General features: G+C 46.3%; 1 long non-coding RNA gene across 2 annotated transcripts in view; it reads left to right on the top strand.

The window, feature by feature from the left end:
* Positions 1-2,041: 2,041 nt before the first annotated feature.
* LOC119875970 overlaps positions 2,042-15,251 on the top strand; it is a 64,423-nt gene continuing 51,213 nt past the window's right edge. The window contains exon 1 of one of the 2 annotated variants that reach the window (XR_005353932.1): positions 2,042-2,372. This is a non-coding gene — a long non-coding RNA (uncharacterized LOC119875970). Of the gene's footprint in view, positions 2,373-11,015; positions 11,144-15,251 lie in introns of those variants that run through there. The other variant, XR_005353934.1, reaches the window with a different exon arrangement.

The following is a 15,251-nucleotide window of genomic DNA, read 5'->3' as shown; positions in this document are numbered from 1 at the left end:
TGTCTCTGCCTCTGTCTCTCAAGGATATATAAATAAAATCTTTTTAAAACAGAAAAACAAGAGAAAGGACAAAAAGCATACGATCCTCTCAAGAGTTGCAGAAAAAGAATTTGACAAAATACAACATCAAAAGCATAGTGGGTTTTGAGGAAATGTCTATCAACAGAATAAAGGCCGCTAGGAAGGCCCGCAGCTGATGTCATCCTCAAGGGTGAAAACCTGAAATCGTCTCCCCTGAGCAGGAACAAGCCAAGGAGGTCCCCTCTCAGTGCTGGAAGTCCTAATGTAGTCAACAGACAGGAAACAGCAAAGGTTCCACACCTGGAAGGGGTCGTCACACTGTCGCTATTTGCTGAAGACGCGGTACTAGAAACAGGAAACCCGAGAGCCCCGCCAAAACCTGTTAGAACTAATGATTGAATTCGGTAAATTCACGGGACACAAACTGAACCTACAGAGCTCAGTAGCCTTGCTGTGTCCCGACAATGAGCACTCAGGAAGGAAATTAAGGACGTGACTCCCTTCTCAGGAGCATCACAGAGAATATTAATGAGACTGAACCAAAGGAGCACAAGACTTGTGCACTGAGCCACACCAGGCTCTGGGAGGAAGTCCTGGGCTCGTGGGGTGGGAGCCTCATCTTGTGAAAATGTCCGCAGTTCCTGAAGCCACCCTCAGTTTCAGGGTCATTCCTATCAAAATCATGGTGGCAGATCCTAGAAATAGGAAAAAAAAAAAAAAAAAAAAACATAACATTCGTCCGCCCCCACAAATGACCCCGGACAGCAAATCAGTATTGGAGAAGCAAGACAGAGCGGGACGCAGCACTTTCCTATTTCAAACGATGTCACAGAGACACAGGATAAAGCAGTGTGGTGCCCGGGCCCCTGGCTGGCTCCGTCGGTTAAGCATCCGACTCCTGACCTCACCTCCGGTCCTGATCTCGGAGTCGTGAGTTCTAGCCCTGGGCTGGGCCATGGACGAGGCGTGGCGCCTACTTAAACCAGACTCACAGGGGGTGGTTCCAGCATAAGCTGAAGGAGCAGAACAGAGAGTCCAGAAGGAAATGTGCTCTGATACAACGGATTTTTTTAACTTAATTAAATTTAAACCCAATTAATTAACGTATAGTATATTATACTTTCAGAGGAAGAATTCAGGGATTCACCAGTTGGAGATAACAGCAGTGCTCATGACATCACGTGCCCTCCTTCGTGCCCGTCCACCGTTATCCCCTCCCCTCTCCCCTCCCGTCCAGCGACCCTCAGTTTGTTTCCTATGATTAAGAGTCTGTATTTCCTGCATCTGTTTTCATCTTATTTGGTTTTCCTTCCCTTCACAGATGTCCATCTGCTTTGCTTCTTTAATGTCTCCTATGAATGACACCACACGGTCATTTTCTTTCCTGACTGACTTATTTCACTTAACAGGATCCCTCTAGTTCTATCCGCGTCATTGCAAATGGCAAGATTTCCTTCTCTTTGATAGCTGAGTAACATTCCTCTCTCTATGACCATCATCTATCTCCCATCCTCTTTATCCATCATCTGCGGGAGGACACCGAAGGCTCCTCCCAAGTGTGGCTACTGTGGACCCGGCTGCTGTGGACATTGGGGTGCAGGTGTCCCCGAGTCTCACTGCATCTGTATTTTCGGAGTGAGCTCCAGGCCGTGCACCTGCCGGTCGCAGGGCGGCTCTATTTGTAACTTCCTGAGGAGCCTCCACACTGTTTCCAAGGCGGCTGCACCAGCCCGCGGTCCCACCCACAGTGGAAGAGGGTTGAGGGAGTCTTGGACGTGGTAAAAGTTTGGTCCACATTTCATTTCGCGTCCTGTGGGCTCCAATTCATTGTCCTTAAGTATTTCTGGGGAAGCCGGGTGTTGGGCTTCATTTCAGCGCGACGTTTCCGAAGCTCATAGGTCTCAGCTGGCGCCTGGAAGGAGGCAGGTCCGGTCGGCCCTGGGCGCGGGGACGCCGCCTCCTGCACGGCCTCCTGCAGCGCCTGAGCGTCCCGCAGGGGGCGCCCGAGCCCAGGCTCGGATCAGGGAGCGCGTGTGCGCAGTAGGCCTCGTCCGCCTGCACTAACAGGAGCCCGTCTGCGCTCTGGAGGCCTGAGGAGGACTTGGAGCCGCGTCGTCGCTGACGGGAGCCCCGGCCTCCTCAGGACCCGCGGGGAGGCTTCCGGAGGATGTGAGGCCTAGTCCACAGTGACAGGACCCCCTCGTCCTCAGGACCTTCTGTCTGTGACTCAGGAAGACATGGGGCCGCGTCCGCCATGACAGGAGCCCGGCTTCCACAGGACCCGCTGGAGGACCCTGGAGGCGCTGTTGGGAGTCACATCCACCTCAGCAGGGGCTACTCAGAACGACAAGGTAAGTGAATGGGGAGAATTGAGAGTAGGGTTAGGGTTTAGGGTGAGCCATAGGTGGTTAGAGTTAGGTTAGATGTTATGGATTAGTGATCATGGTTATGCGTACGAGTTAGTGATTAGGATGAGGGATGGAGTAAGGGTCAAGAGTTAGGAGTTAAGGTACGGTATTAGGGATTAGGAAACTGAGTTAGGGTCTGGATTAGGGTGATGTTACAGGTTATAGGGTTGAGGGTTAGGGGATAGGGGGAGCGAATAGGGTTAGAGTTAGAGTGGGAGATGGGGTTAGAGTTTAGGGTTAGGGGTTAAGGCAGGGTTAGGGTTAGGGCAAGGGGCTTGGGCTAGGTTTAGGGTTAGGGATTAGGGTACAGGTTAGGGTATGGGTTAGGGTTAGACATAGGATTACGGTTAGGGTACGGGTTAGGGTATGGGTTAGCGTATGGGTTAGGGGTTAGGGCACGGGTTAGGGTTAGGGTATGGGTTAGCGTACGGGTTAGGGGTTAGGGTACGTGTTAGGGTTAGGGTACGGGTTAGGGTATGAGTTAGGGTACGGGTTAAGGTATGGGTTAGGTTTAGGGTATGGGTTAGGGTACGGGTTAGGGTACGGGTTAGGGGTTAGGGTTAGGGGTTAAGGTTAAGGTTAGGGTATGGGTTATGGTACAGGTTAGGGTATGGGTTAGGGTACGGGTTAGGGTATGGGTTAGGGTTAGACATAGGGTTACTGTTAGGGTACGGGTTAGGGTATGGGTTAGGGTACGGGTACGGGTTAGGGTACAGGTTAGGTTTAGGGTATGGGTTGGGTTTAGGGTACGGGTTAGGGTTAGGGTACGGATTAGGGTTAGGGTACTGGTTAGGGTTAGGGTATGGGTTAGAGTTAGGTTTAGGGTACAGGTTAGGGTACGGGTTAGGGTTAGGGTATGGGTTAGGTTTAGGTTTAGGGTACGGGTTAGGGTATGGGTTTGGGTTAGGTTAGGGTTAGGGTTAGGGGTTAGGGTATGGGTTAGGGTTAGGGTATGGGTTAGGTTTAGGGTTAGGGTTAGGGTACGGGTTAGGGTAGGAGTTAGGGTACGGGTTAGGGTACGGGTAGGTTTGGATTAGGGTTAGGGGTTAGGGTTAGGGTTAGGGTTAGTCTTAGGTTTGGAGTTAGGGTACCGGTTAGGGTTAGGGTACGGGTTAGTGTTAGGGTTAGGGTTAGTGTTACGGTACAGGTTAGGGTTAGGGTACATGTTCGGTTAGGTTTACGGTTAGGGTTAGGGTACGGGTTAGGTTTAGGGTACGGGTACGGGTACGGGTTAGGGGTTAGTGTTAGGGTTAGGGAGTTAGGGTTAGGGGGTTAGGGTTAGGGTTGGGTTAGGGTTAGGCTTAGGGTTAGCGGTTAGGGTTAGGGGATTAGGGTTAGGGGTTAGAGTTAGGATTAGGGTTAGGGGATTAGGGTTAGGGTTAGGGTATGGGTTAGGGTACAGGGTTAGGGTATGGGTTAGAGTTAGGGTTAGAGGTTAGGGTTAGGGTTTAGGGTTAGAGTTTGGAGGTTAGGCTTAGGGTTTAGGGTTAGGGTTAGGACTAGTATTGGAGGGTTAGTATAAGGGTTACAGGGTTATGGTTAGGTTTAGGGTTAGGTTTGTTAGGGTTAGTGTTAGCGTTATGGTTAGGGTTAGGTGTTATGGTTAGCGATAGGGGTTATTTTTAGGGATTCGGGTTATATTTAGGGCTTATGGTTACGGGTAGGTTAAGATTAGGGTTAGAGTTAGAGGTTCGATATAGGGTTAGTGTTAGGGGTTAGGGTTTGGGTTAGGGTTAGGGTTTAGGGTTAGGGTTAGTGTTTGAGGTTTAGTGTTAGGGGTTAGGGTTAGGGTTAGGGGTTATGGTTTGGGTTAGGGTCAGGGTTAGTGTTTGAGGTTTAGGGGTTAGGGGTTAGGGTCAGGGTTAAGGGTTATGGTTTGGGTTAGGGTCAGGGTTAGGGTTAGGGTTAGGGTTGTTAGGGTTAGGGTTGTTAGGGTTAGGGTTGTTAGGGTTAGGGTTTAGGGTTAGCGTTAGGGTTGTTAGGGTTAAGGTTAGGCGTAGGGTTGTTAGGATTAGGGTTAGGGTTGTTATGGTTAGGGTGTTAGAGTTAGGATTAGGAGTTTAGGGTTAGGGTTAGGGGGCTAGAGTTAGGTTTAGGGTAGGGTTGTTAAGGTTAGGCTTAGGGTTGTTAGGTTTAGGGTTAGGGGTATGGTGGTTAGGGTTAGGATTGTTAGAATTAGGTGGTTAGCATTAGGAGATTAGGGTTAGGGTTAGGGTGTTAGATTTCAGATTAGGTTTAGGGTAGGGTTGTTAAGGTTAGGCTTAGGGTTGTTAGGGTTAGGGGTAGGGTTGTTACGGTTAGGTTTAGGGTTAGGGTTGTTAGGGTTATTTGTTAGGTTTAGGGTTAGGTTTTCGAGGTAGGGGTAGGGGTTAGGGTAGGGTTAGCTGTTAGGGTTAGGGGTTAGGGTTAGGGTGAGGGTTAGGGTGAGAGTGAAGGGTTATGGTTAGGGTAGGGTTAGGGTTTAGGTTTAGGGTTAGGGTTAGGGTTGGGTTAGCATTAGGGTTAGGGCTTAGGTGTAGGATTAGTGTTAGGTGGTTTAAGGGTTAGGGTTAGGTTTAGGGTTTAGTGTTAGCGTAATGGTTAGGGGTGAGTGTTAGGGTTACTGATAGGGGTAGAGGGAGGGGTAGGGTTAGGGCTTAGGATTAGCATTAGGGTTAGTTTTAGGGTTAGGGTTAGGGTTAAGTTTAGGATTGTTAGGGTTTGGGTTGTTAGGGTTATTTGTTAGGTTTAGGGTTAGGTTTTCAGGGTTAGGGATAGGGGTTAGGGTAGGGTTAGGTGTTAGGGTTAGGGTGTGGGTTAGGGGTAGAGGGAGGGGTAGGGTTAGGGTTAAGGGTTAGGGTTAGCAGTAGGGTTAGTTTTAGGGGTTAGGGTAGGGGATAGGGTTAGGTTTAGGGTTGTTAGGGTTAGGGTTGTTAGGGTTAGGCTGGTTAGGGTTAGGGTTGGGTTTGGATTAGGGTTAGGGCTTAGGTGTAGGATTAGTTTTAGGTGGTTAGGTTTAAGGGTTATGGTTAGGTTTAGGGTTTAGTGTTAGCATAATGGTTAGGGGTGAGCGTTAGGTTTAGTGATGGGGTAGAGGGAGGGTTAGGGTTAGGTTTAGGGTTGTTAGGGTTTGGGTTGTTAGGGTTATTTGTTAGGTTTAGGGTTAGGTTTTTGGGTTCGGGATAGGGGTTAGGGTAGGGTTAGGTGTTAGGGTTAGGGTGAAGGTTAGGGGTAGAGTGTGGGTAGGGTTAGGGTTAAGGGTTAGGGTTAGCGGTAGGGTTAGATTTAGGGGTTAGGTAATACGGCTAGGTTTAGGGTTGTTAGGGTTAGGGTTAGGGTTGTTAGGGTTAGGGTGTTTAGGGTTAGGGTTAGGGTAGGGTTAGGGTTAGGTGTTAGGGGTAGTTGGTAGGGTTTTGTTAGGTGTTAGGGTTAGGTGTTAGGGTTAATGGTTAGGGTTAGGGTTAGGTGTTTGGGATAGCGTTAGGGTTCGTGTTTAGGGTTAGAGTTTGGGGTTTAGGGTTAGTGTTTAGTGTGAGGGTTAGGGTTAGTGTTAGAGGGTTAGTGTTAGGGTTAGAGGTTTAGGGTTAGGATTATGGTTAGGGTTAGGTGTTATGGTTAGCATTAGGGTTTAGGATTACCTTTAGGGGTTAAGGTTAGGGTTAAGGATAGGGGTTAGTGTTAGGGTTATGGTTAGGGGTTACGGTTAGGTTTAGGCGTTAGTGTTAGGGTTAGGGGTTAGTTTTAGGTTTAGTGTTAGGGGTTAGGGTTTGGCTTAGGGTTAGGGGTTAGGTTTAGGGTTAGCGTTAGGGGATAGGGTTAGTGTTAGTGTTAGGGGTTAGTGTTTCGGTTAGGTTTAGGCTTAGGCTTAGGCTTAGCTGGTTAGTGTTAGGGTTAGGTGTTATGGTTTGTTAGGGGTTAGGGTTAGTTGTTAGATTTAGGCATTAGGTTTAGGGTAGGGGTTAACGTTAGGTTTAGGGTTAGGGTGAGGGTAGGAGTTAAGGGTGAGGGTTGTGGTTAGGTTTAGGGTTTAGGGTTAGGGTTAGGGGTGGGTTAGGGTTAGTGTTAGGGTTACGTTTAGGGTATTGGGTAGGGTTAGGGTTAGGGTTAGGGGTTAGGGTTAGGGCTAGGTGTTAGGGTTAGGCGTAGGGTTTGAGTTAGGGTTAGGGTTGTTAAGGTTAGGCTTAGGGTTATTAGGTTTAGGGTTAGGGGTAGGGTTGTTAGGGTTAGGGTTAGGGTTAGGGTTAGGCATTAGGGTTAGGGTTAGAATTAGATGTTAGGGTTAAGGGTTAGGTTTAGGGTTACGGTAACGGTAAGGCATTAGGGTTAGTTTAGGGTTAGTTTTAGGGTTAGGATTAGGTGTTAGGGGTAGGGGTTAGGGTTAGGGGTAGGTGTTTGGGTTAATGTTAGGGTTAGGGTTTAGGGTTAGAGTTTGGTGGTTAGGGTTTAGGGTTAGGGTTAGGACTAGTGTTAGAGGGTTAGTATAAGGGTTACAGGGTTAGGGGTAGGTTTAGTGTTAGACTTATTAGGGTTAGTGTTAGGGTTATGGTTAGGGTTAGGTGTTATGTTTAGGGTTAGGGGTTATTTTTTGGGTTAGGGTCAGGGTTAGGGTTAGGGTTGTTCGGGTTAGGGTTGTTAGGGTGAGGGTTGTTAGGGTTAGGGTCTATGGTTAGCGTTAGGGTTGTTAGGATTAGGGGTAGGGTTGTTAGGATTAGGGTTAGGGTTAGGGTTGTTATGATTAGGGTGTTAGGGTTAGGGTTAGGAAATTAGGGTTAGGGTTAGGGGGCTAGAGTTATGTTTAGGGTAGAGTTGTTAAGGTTAGGCTTAGGGTTGTTAGGTTTAGGGTTAGGGGTATGGTGGTTAGGGTTAGGATTCTTAGAATTAGGTGGTTAGCGTTAGGAGATTAGGATTAGGGTTATGGTGTTAGATTTCAGGTTAGGTTTAGGGTAGGGTTGTTAAGGTTAGGCTTAGGGTTGTTAGGGTTAGGGGTACAGGGTTGTTACGGTTAGGTTTAGGGTTAGGGTTGTTAGGGTTATTTTTTAGGTTTAGGGTTAGGTTTTTGGGTTAGGGGTAGGGGTTAGGGTAGGGTTAGCTGTTAGGGTTAGGGTGAGGGTTAGGGTGAGAGTGAAGGGTTATGGTTAGGGTAGGGTTAGGGTTTAGGTTTAGGGTTAGGGTTAGGGTTGGGTTAGCATTAGGGTTAGGGCTTAGGTGTAGGATTAGTGTTAGGTGGTTTAAGGGTTAGGGTTAGGTTTAGGGTTTAGTGTTAGCGTAATGGTTAGGGGTGAGCATTAGGCTTAGGGATAGGGGTAGAGGGAGGGGTAGGGTTAGGGTTAGGGCTTAGTATTAGCTTTAGGGTTAGTTTTAGGGTTAGGGTTTAGGGTTAGGGTTAGGTTTAGGGTTGTTAGGGTTTGGGTTGTTAGCGTTATTTGTTAGGTTTAGGGTTAGGTTTTCGGGTTAGGGATAGGGGTTAGGGTAAGGTTAGGTGTTAGGGTTAGGGTGTGGGTTAGGGGTAGAGGGAGGGGGTGGTAGGGTTTAGGGGTTAGGGTAAGGTTAGGTGTTAGCGTTAGGGTGTGGGTTAGGGGTAGAGGGAGGGGTAGGGTTAGGGTTAGGGTTTAGAATTAGTGTTAGGGTTAGTTTTAGGGTTAGGGGTTAGGGTTAGGGTTAGGTTTAGGGTTGTTAGGGTTTGGGTTGTTAGGGTTATATGTTAGGTTTAGGGTTAGGTTTTTGGGTTAGGGATAGGGGTTAGGGTAGGGTTAGGTGTTAGGGTTAGAGTGAGGGTTAGGGGTAGAGGGAGAGGTAGGGTTAGGGGTTAGGCTTAGCAGTAGGGTTAGTTTTAGGGGTTAGGTAATAGGGTTAGGTTTAGGGTTGTTAGGGTTAGGGTTAGGGTTGTTAGGGTTAGGGTGTTTAGGGTTAGGGTTAGGGTAGGGTTAGGGTTAGGTTTAGGGGTAGTTGGTAGGGTTTTGTTAGGTGTTAGGGTTAGGTGTTAGGGTTAGGGTTAATGGTTAGGGCTAGGGTTAGGTGTTTGGGATAGCGTTAGAGTTCGTGTTTAGGGTTAGTGTTTGGGGTTTAGGGTTAGGGTTTAGTGTGAGGGTTAGGGTTATTGTTAGAGGGTTAGAGTTAGTGTTAGAGGATTATGGTTAGGGTTAGGGTTATGGTTAGGGTTAGGTGTTATGGTTAGCGTTAGGGTTTAGGATTACCTTTAGGGGTTAGGGTTAGGGTTAGGGTTAAGATTAGGGTTTAGAGTTAGGGTTTTGGTTAGGGGTTACAGTTAGGTTTAGGTGTTAGTGTTAGGGTTAGGGTTAGGGGTTAGTTTTAGGTTTAGTGTTAGGGGTTAGGGTTTGGCTTAGGGTTAGGGGTTAGGTTTAGGGTTAGCGTTAGGGGATAGGGTTAGTGTTAGTGTTAGGGGTTAGTGTTTCGGTTAGGGTTAGGGATAGGGTTAGGCTTAGGCTTAGGCTTAGCTGGTTAGTGTTAGGGTTAGGTGTTATGGTTGTGTTAGGGGTTAAGGTTAGTTGTTAGGGTTAGGCGTTAGGTTTAGTGTTAGGGGTTAACGTTAGGTATAGGGTTAGGGTGAGGGTAGGAGTTAAGGGTGAGGGTTGTGGTTAGGTTTAGGGTTTAGGGTTAGGTTTGGGTTAGGGTTAGTGTTAGGGTTACGGTTAGGGTATTGGGTAGGGTTTGGGTTAGGTTTAGGGTTACGGGTTAGGTTTAGGTTTAGGGCTAGGTGTTAGGGTTAGGGTTAGAGGTTAGGGTTGGGTTAGGGTTAGGGGTAGGGTTTGGGTTAGGGTTAGGGTTGTTAAGGTTAGGCTTAGGGTTATTAGGTTTAGGGTTAGGGGTAGGGTTGTTAGGGTTAGGGTTAGGCATTAACGTTAGGGTTAGAGTTAGATGTTAGGGTTAAGGGTTAGGTTTAGGGTTACAGTTATGGTAAGGCGTTAGGGTTAGTTTTAGTGTTAGGATTAGGTGCTAGGGTTAGGGTTAGGGATATGGGTTTGGTTTAGGGCTAGGTGTAGGGGTTAAGGCTAGGGTTAGTGTTTATGGTTAGGGTTATGGGTTAGGGTTCGGTTTAGGGTTTAGGGTTAGGGTTAGGTTTAGGGTAAGGGGTTAGGGTGAGAGTTAGGGTTAGGAGTTAGGGTTAGGGTTTGGGGTTAGTGTTAGTTTTTAGGGTTAGGGTTAGGTGTTAGGGGTAGGGGTTGGGGTTAGGGTTAGGGCTAGGTGTTTGGGTTAATGTTAGGGTTATGGTTGAGGGTTAGAGTTTGGGGGTTAGGGTTAGGACTAGTGTTAGAGGGTTAGTATAAGGGTTACAGGTTTAGGGTTAGGTTTGTTAGGGTTAGGGTTAGGTTTAGGTATTATGGTTAGGGTTAGGGGTTAGGTTTAGGGTTTAGGGTTACATTTAGGGGTTATGGTTAGGGTTAGGTTAAGGTTAGTGTTAGGGTGAGGGGTTAGATTTAGGGTTAGTGTTAGGGGTTAGGATTTGGGTTAGGGTTAGTGTTAGGGTTTTGGTTTAGGGGTAGGGTTAGTGTTTGAGGTTTAGTGCTAGGGTTAGGGGTTAGGGTTAGGGGTTATGGTTTGGGTTAGGGTCAGGGTTAAGGTTAGGGTTGTTTGGGTTAGGGTTGTTAGGGTTAGGGTGTTAGGGTTAGGGTTAGGAGATTAGGGTTAGGGTTAGGGGGTTAGGGTTAGGTTTAGGGTAGGTTTGTTAAGGTTAGGCTTATGGTTGTTAGGGTTAGGGGTATGATTGTTAGGGTTAGGTTTGGGGTTAGGGTTGTTAAGGTTATTTATTACGGTTTAGGGTTAGGTTTTCGGGTTGGGGTAGGGGTTAGGGTAGGGTTAGGTGTTAGGGTTAGGAGTTAGGTTTAGGGTGAGGGTTAGGGTGAGAGTTAAGGGTTATGGTTAGGGTTAGGGTTTAGGTTTAAGGTTAGGGTTAGGTTTGGGTTAAGGTTAGGGTTAGGAGTTAGGGGTAGGATTAGTGTTAGGTGGTTTGGTTTATTGGTTAGGGTAGGGTTTAGGGTTTAGTGTTAGTGTAAGTGTTAGGGGGGAGCTTTAGGGGTAGGGGTAGGGGTAGCGGGAGGGGTAGGGTTAGGGGTTAGGGTTATGGTTAGGGTTAGGTTTAGGGTTAGGGTTGTTAGCATTACTGTTAGGGTTGTTAGGTTTAGGGTGTTTAGGGTTAGGGTTTGGCTGAGGTGTTAGGGTTAGGGCTAGGGCTAGGGGTTAGGGTTAGGGGTTAGGGGTAGCGTTCGGTTTAGGGATAGGGTTAGGTGTTAGGGTTAGAGCTAGGGGTTAGGGTTAGGAGTTAGGGCTAGGGTAAGTGGTTAGGGATAGCGTTAGGGTTAGGGATTAGTGTCAGCATTAAGGGTTAGGGTTAGGTTTAGGGGTTAAGGTAGTGTTAGGTGTTAGGGTTACGGGTTAGGGTTAGTGTTAGAGTTAAGATTTTGTGTTAGGGTTAGGGGTTAGGGTAGTTTTAGGGTTAGGGTTAGGAGTTAGGGGTTAGGGTTAGGGGTTAAGGTTAGGGTTAGGTGTTAGGGTTATGTGTTAGGGTTAGGTGTTAGGGTTAGGGTTACGGCTTAGGGTTAGGGTTAGGGTTAGGGGTTAAGCTATCTTTCAACTAGCTGTGTACTTATTGGTGTGAGAATTTAGGAGCATTCTAAGTCAGGAGGTTCCATGAATACTGCTCTCCTGCACCTGAAGACATACCTTCCAAGCCTGCATTTTTCCAGTTGCATTGCATGAGCTTCTGACAAACATCTCTAGTGAGTATGTTCAAAACTCCATCTGCAGAATAGGGGCAACTTTGGGGAAGAGAAGGGTCCCCAAATCACCTGTCCCCACCAAATTACCGAGATAGCCTTCAAATCATCCTGAAAATCTATGAATTCGGCCTGAGATTTAAAGAGAGAACACCTGGAATGCTACAGTGAGAAGAGTTCGCACTTCTATCAAGGTAGGAAGACGGGAAAAATAGAAATAAGGAAACAAAAGGCATCCAAGGCATCCAACCAAGGGGTCCTGAGAGGAGCTGGGCTAAGGCAGGGGCGAGTGCCCCCAGGACAGGAAAGCTCCGTCCCAGAGAAGCAGAAGCTTCACCAATCTTCCCGGGTGGAAAGGCACTGGCAGGGAGTTAGAGCAGGATCCCAGATGGGTGGGGATGCCCTCAGGCTCCCTGGGACACTAACAGACACCTGTGCCCTGGGGAGAGCGTGCCACATCCTGCGGCTGAGGTCCCTAACAGGCTGCAGCACGCACACAACTGGACCTGGGAGCAGCTTGGAGGGGCTCGGGTGGCAGCTCCGCAGAGGAGGCTGCACGGCCGGGAGCGTGAATCCAACAGCGCAGGCCCTGGAGCCCAGGCCGTGGGGGGACACAGCCCAGGATCTGATCTCCCCCTGGGACAGGCAGAGGCCAGGAGGGCCCAGGACATCAAGGACGCTCCTGCCCCGAGCTGAGCAGATCAGCGGCCCTGCCCCGGAGCATCCGGACCCCTGTAGATGGAGAGCTCTGTAGTTACTGTGGGAGCTGAATCCAGGGCTCCAGAGCTGGCCGCCGCCACTGTGGTTGTTCCTCCTGGGGCCTCACAGGGTAAACAACAACCCACACTGAGCCCTGCACCAGGCAGGGGGCAGAGCAGCTCCCCCAAGTGCAGACACCTGAAAATCAGCACAACAGGCCACTCCCCCAGAAGACCAGCTAGACGGACAAGTTCCAGGGGAAGTCAAGGGACATAAAGTATACAGAATCAGAAGATATTCCCCGGTGTTTTATTTTATTTTTTTCTTTTTGTTTTTGCTTTTTGATTTCTGTATGCTTCCCCCACCCTTTTTTCCCTTTCTTTCTTTTTCTTTCTCTTTTTCTTCTTTTTTTTTCTTTTTTTCTTCCTTTTTTCATTTTCTCTTTTCTTTCCTTCTTTCTCTCCTCTCTTTTTCTCCTTTTCCCAATACAACTTGTTTTTGGCCACTCTGCACTGAGCAAAATGACTAGAAGGAAAACCTCACCTCAAAAGAAAGAATCAGAAACAGTCCTCTCTCCCACAGAGTTACAAAATCTGGATTACAATTCAATGTCAGAAAGCCAATTCAGAAGCACTATTATAAAGCTACTGATCGCTCTAGAAAAGAGCATAAAGGACTCAAGAGACTTCATGACTACAGAATTTTGATCTAATCAAGCAGAAATTAAAAATCAATTGAATGAGATGCAATCCAAACTAGAAGTCCTAATGACGAGGGTTAATGAGGTGGAAGAACGAGTGAGTGACATAGAAGACAAGTTGATGTCAAAGAGGGAAACTGAGGAAAAAAGAGACAAACAATTAAAAGACCATGAAGATAGATTAAGGGAAATAAACGACAGCCTGAGGAAGAAAAACCTACATTTAATTGGGGTTCCTGAGGGTGCCGAAAGGGCCAGAGGGCCAGAATATGTATTTGAACAAATCATAGCTGAAAACTTTCCTAATCTGGGAAGGGAAACAGGCATTCAGATCCAAGAAATAGGGAAATCCCCCCCCAAAAAATCAATAAAAACCGTTGAACACCTCGACATCTAATAATTAAGCTTGCAAATTCCAAAGATAAAGAGAAGATCCTTAAAGCAGCAAGAGACAAGAAATCCCGGACTTTTATGGGGAGGGGTATTAGGGTAACAGCAGACCTCTCCACAGAGACCTGGCAGGCCAGAAAGGGCTGGCAGGATATATTCAGGGTCCTACATGAGAAGAACATGCAACCAAGAATACTTTATCCAGCAAGGCTTTCATTCAAAATGGAAGGAGAGATAAAGAGCTTCCAAGACAGGCAGGAACTGAAAGAATATGTGACCTCCAAACCAGCTCTGCAAGAAATTTTAAGGGGGACTCTTAAAATTCCCCTTTAAGAAGAAGTTCAGTGGAACAATCCACAAAAACAAGGACTGAATAGTTATCATGATGACACTAAGCTCATATCTTTCAATAGTAACTCTGAATGTGAATGGGCTTAATGACCCCATCAAAAGGCGCAGGGTGTCAGACTGGATAAAAAAGCAGGACCCATCTATTTGCTGTCTACAAGAGACTCATTTTAGACAGAAGGACACCTACAGCCTGCAAATAAAAGGTTGGAGAACCATTTACCATTCAAATGGTCCTCAAAAGAAAGCAGGGGTAGCCATCCTTATATCAGATAAACTAAAATTTACCCCGAAGACTGTAGTGAGAGATGAAGAGGGACACTATATCATATTTAAAGGATCTATCCAACAAGAGGACTTAACAATCCTCAATATATATGCCCAGAATGTGGGAGCTCCCAAATATTTAAATCAATTAATAACCAAAGTGAAGAAATACTTAGATAATAATACACTTATACTTGGTGACTTCAATCTAGCTCTTTCTATACTAGATAGGTCTTCTAAGCACAACATCTCCAAATAAACGAGAGCTTTAAATGATACACTGGACCAGATGGATTTCACAGATACTTACAGAACTTTACATCCAAACTCAACTGAATAGACTTTCTTCTCAAGCGCACATGGAACTTTCTCCAGAATAGACCACATACTGGGTCACAAATGGGGTCTGAACCGATGCCAAAAGATTGGGATCATCCCCTGCATATTCTCAGACCATAATGCCTTGAAATTAGAACTAAATCACAACAAGAAGTTTGGAAGGACTTCAAAAACGTGGCGGTTAAGGACCATCCTGCTAAAAAAAAAAAAAAAAAAAAAAGGACCATCCTGCTAAAAGATGAAAGGGTCAACCAGGAAATTAAGGAAGAATTAAAAAGATTCATGGAAACTAATGAGAATGAAGATACAACCGTTCAAAATCATGGAAACTAATGAGAATGAAGATACAACCGTTCAAAATCTGGAACTCAGCAAAAGCAGTCCTGGGGGGAAATACATCGCAATACAAGCATCCATTCAAAAACTGGAAAGAACTGAAATATACACCTTCTTACACCTGAAGGAGCTAGAGAAAAAACAGCAAATTGATCCTACACCCAGCAGAAGAAGAGAGTTAATAAAGATTCAAGCAGAACTCAACGCAATCGAGACCAAAAGAAGTGTGGAACAGATCAACATAACTAGGAATTGGTTCTTTGAAAGAATTAATAAGATAGATAAACCATTAGCCAGCCTTATTAAAAAGAAGAGAGAGAAGACTCAAATTAATAAAATCATGAATGAGAAAGGAGAGATCACTAACAACACCAAGGAAATACAAATGATTTTAAAAATATATTATGAACAGCTATACACCAATAAATTAGGCAATCTAGAAGAAATGGACGTATTTCTGGAAAGCCACAAGCTACCAAAACTGGAACAGGAAGAAATAGAAAACCTGAACAGGCCAATAACCAGGGAGGAAATTGAAGCAGTCATCAAAAACCTCCCAAGACACAAAAGTCCAGGGCCGGATGGCTTCCCTGGGGAATTCTATCTAACGTTTAAAGAAGAAACCATACCTATTCTACTAAAGCTGTTTGGAAAGATAGAAGGATATGGAGTACTTCAAAATTCGTTCTATGAGGCCAGCATCAGCTACATCCAAAACCAGACAAAGACCCCACCAAGAAGGAGAATTATAGACCAATATCCCTGATGAACATGGATGCAAATTTCTCAACAACATACTAGCCAATAGGATCCAACAATACATTAAGAAAATTATTCATCATGACCAAGTAGGATCTATCCCCGGGACACAAGGCTGGCTCAACACTTGAAAATCAATCAATGTGATTCATCATATCAGCAAGAGAAAAACCAAGAACCATATGATCCTCTCATTAGATGCAGAGAAAGCATTTGACAAAATACAGCATCCATTCCTGATCAAAATTCTTCAGAGCGTAGGGATAGAGGGAA

Source organism: Canis lupus, chromosome 1, assembly GCF_011100685.1.
Source record: "Canis lupus familiaris isolate Mischka breed German Shepherd chromosome 1, alternate assembly UU_Cfam_GSD_1.0, whole genome shotgun sequence".
NCBI lineage: Eukaryota > Metazoa > Chordata > Mammalia > Carnivora > Canidae > Canis > Canis lupus.
The sequence above is the reverse complement of the archived record's forward strand: the minus strand, read 5'-3'. Positions and strand labels throughout refer to the sequence as shown.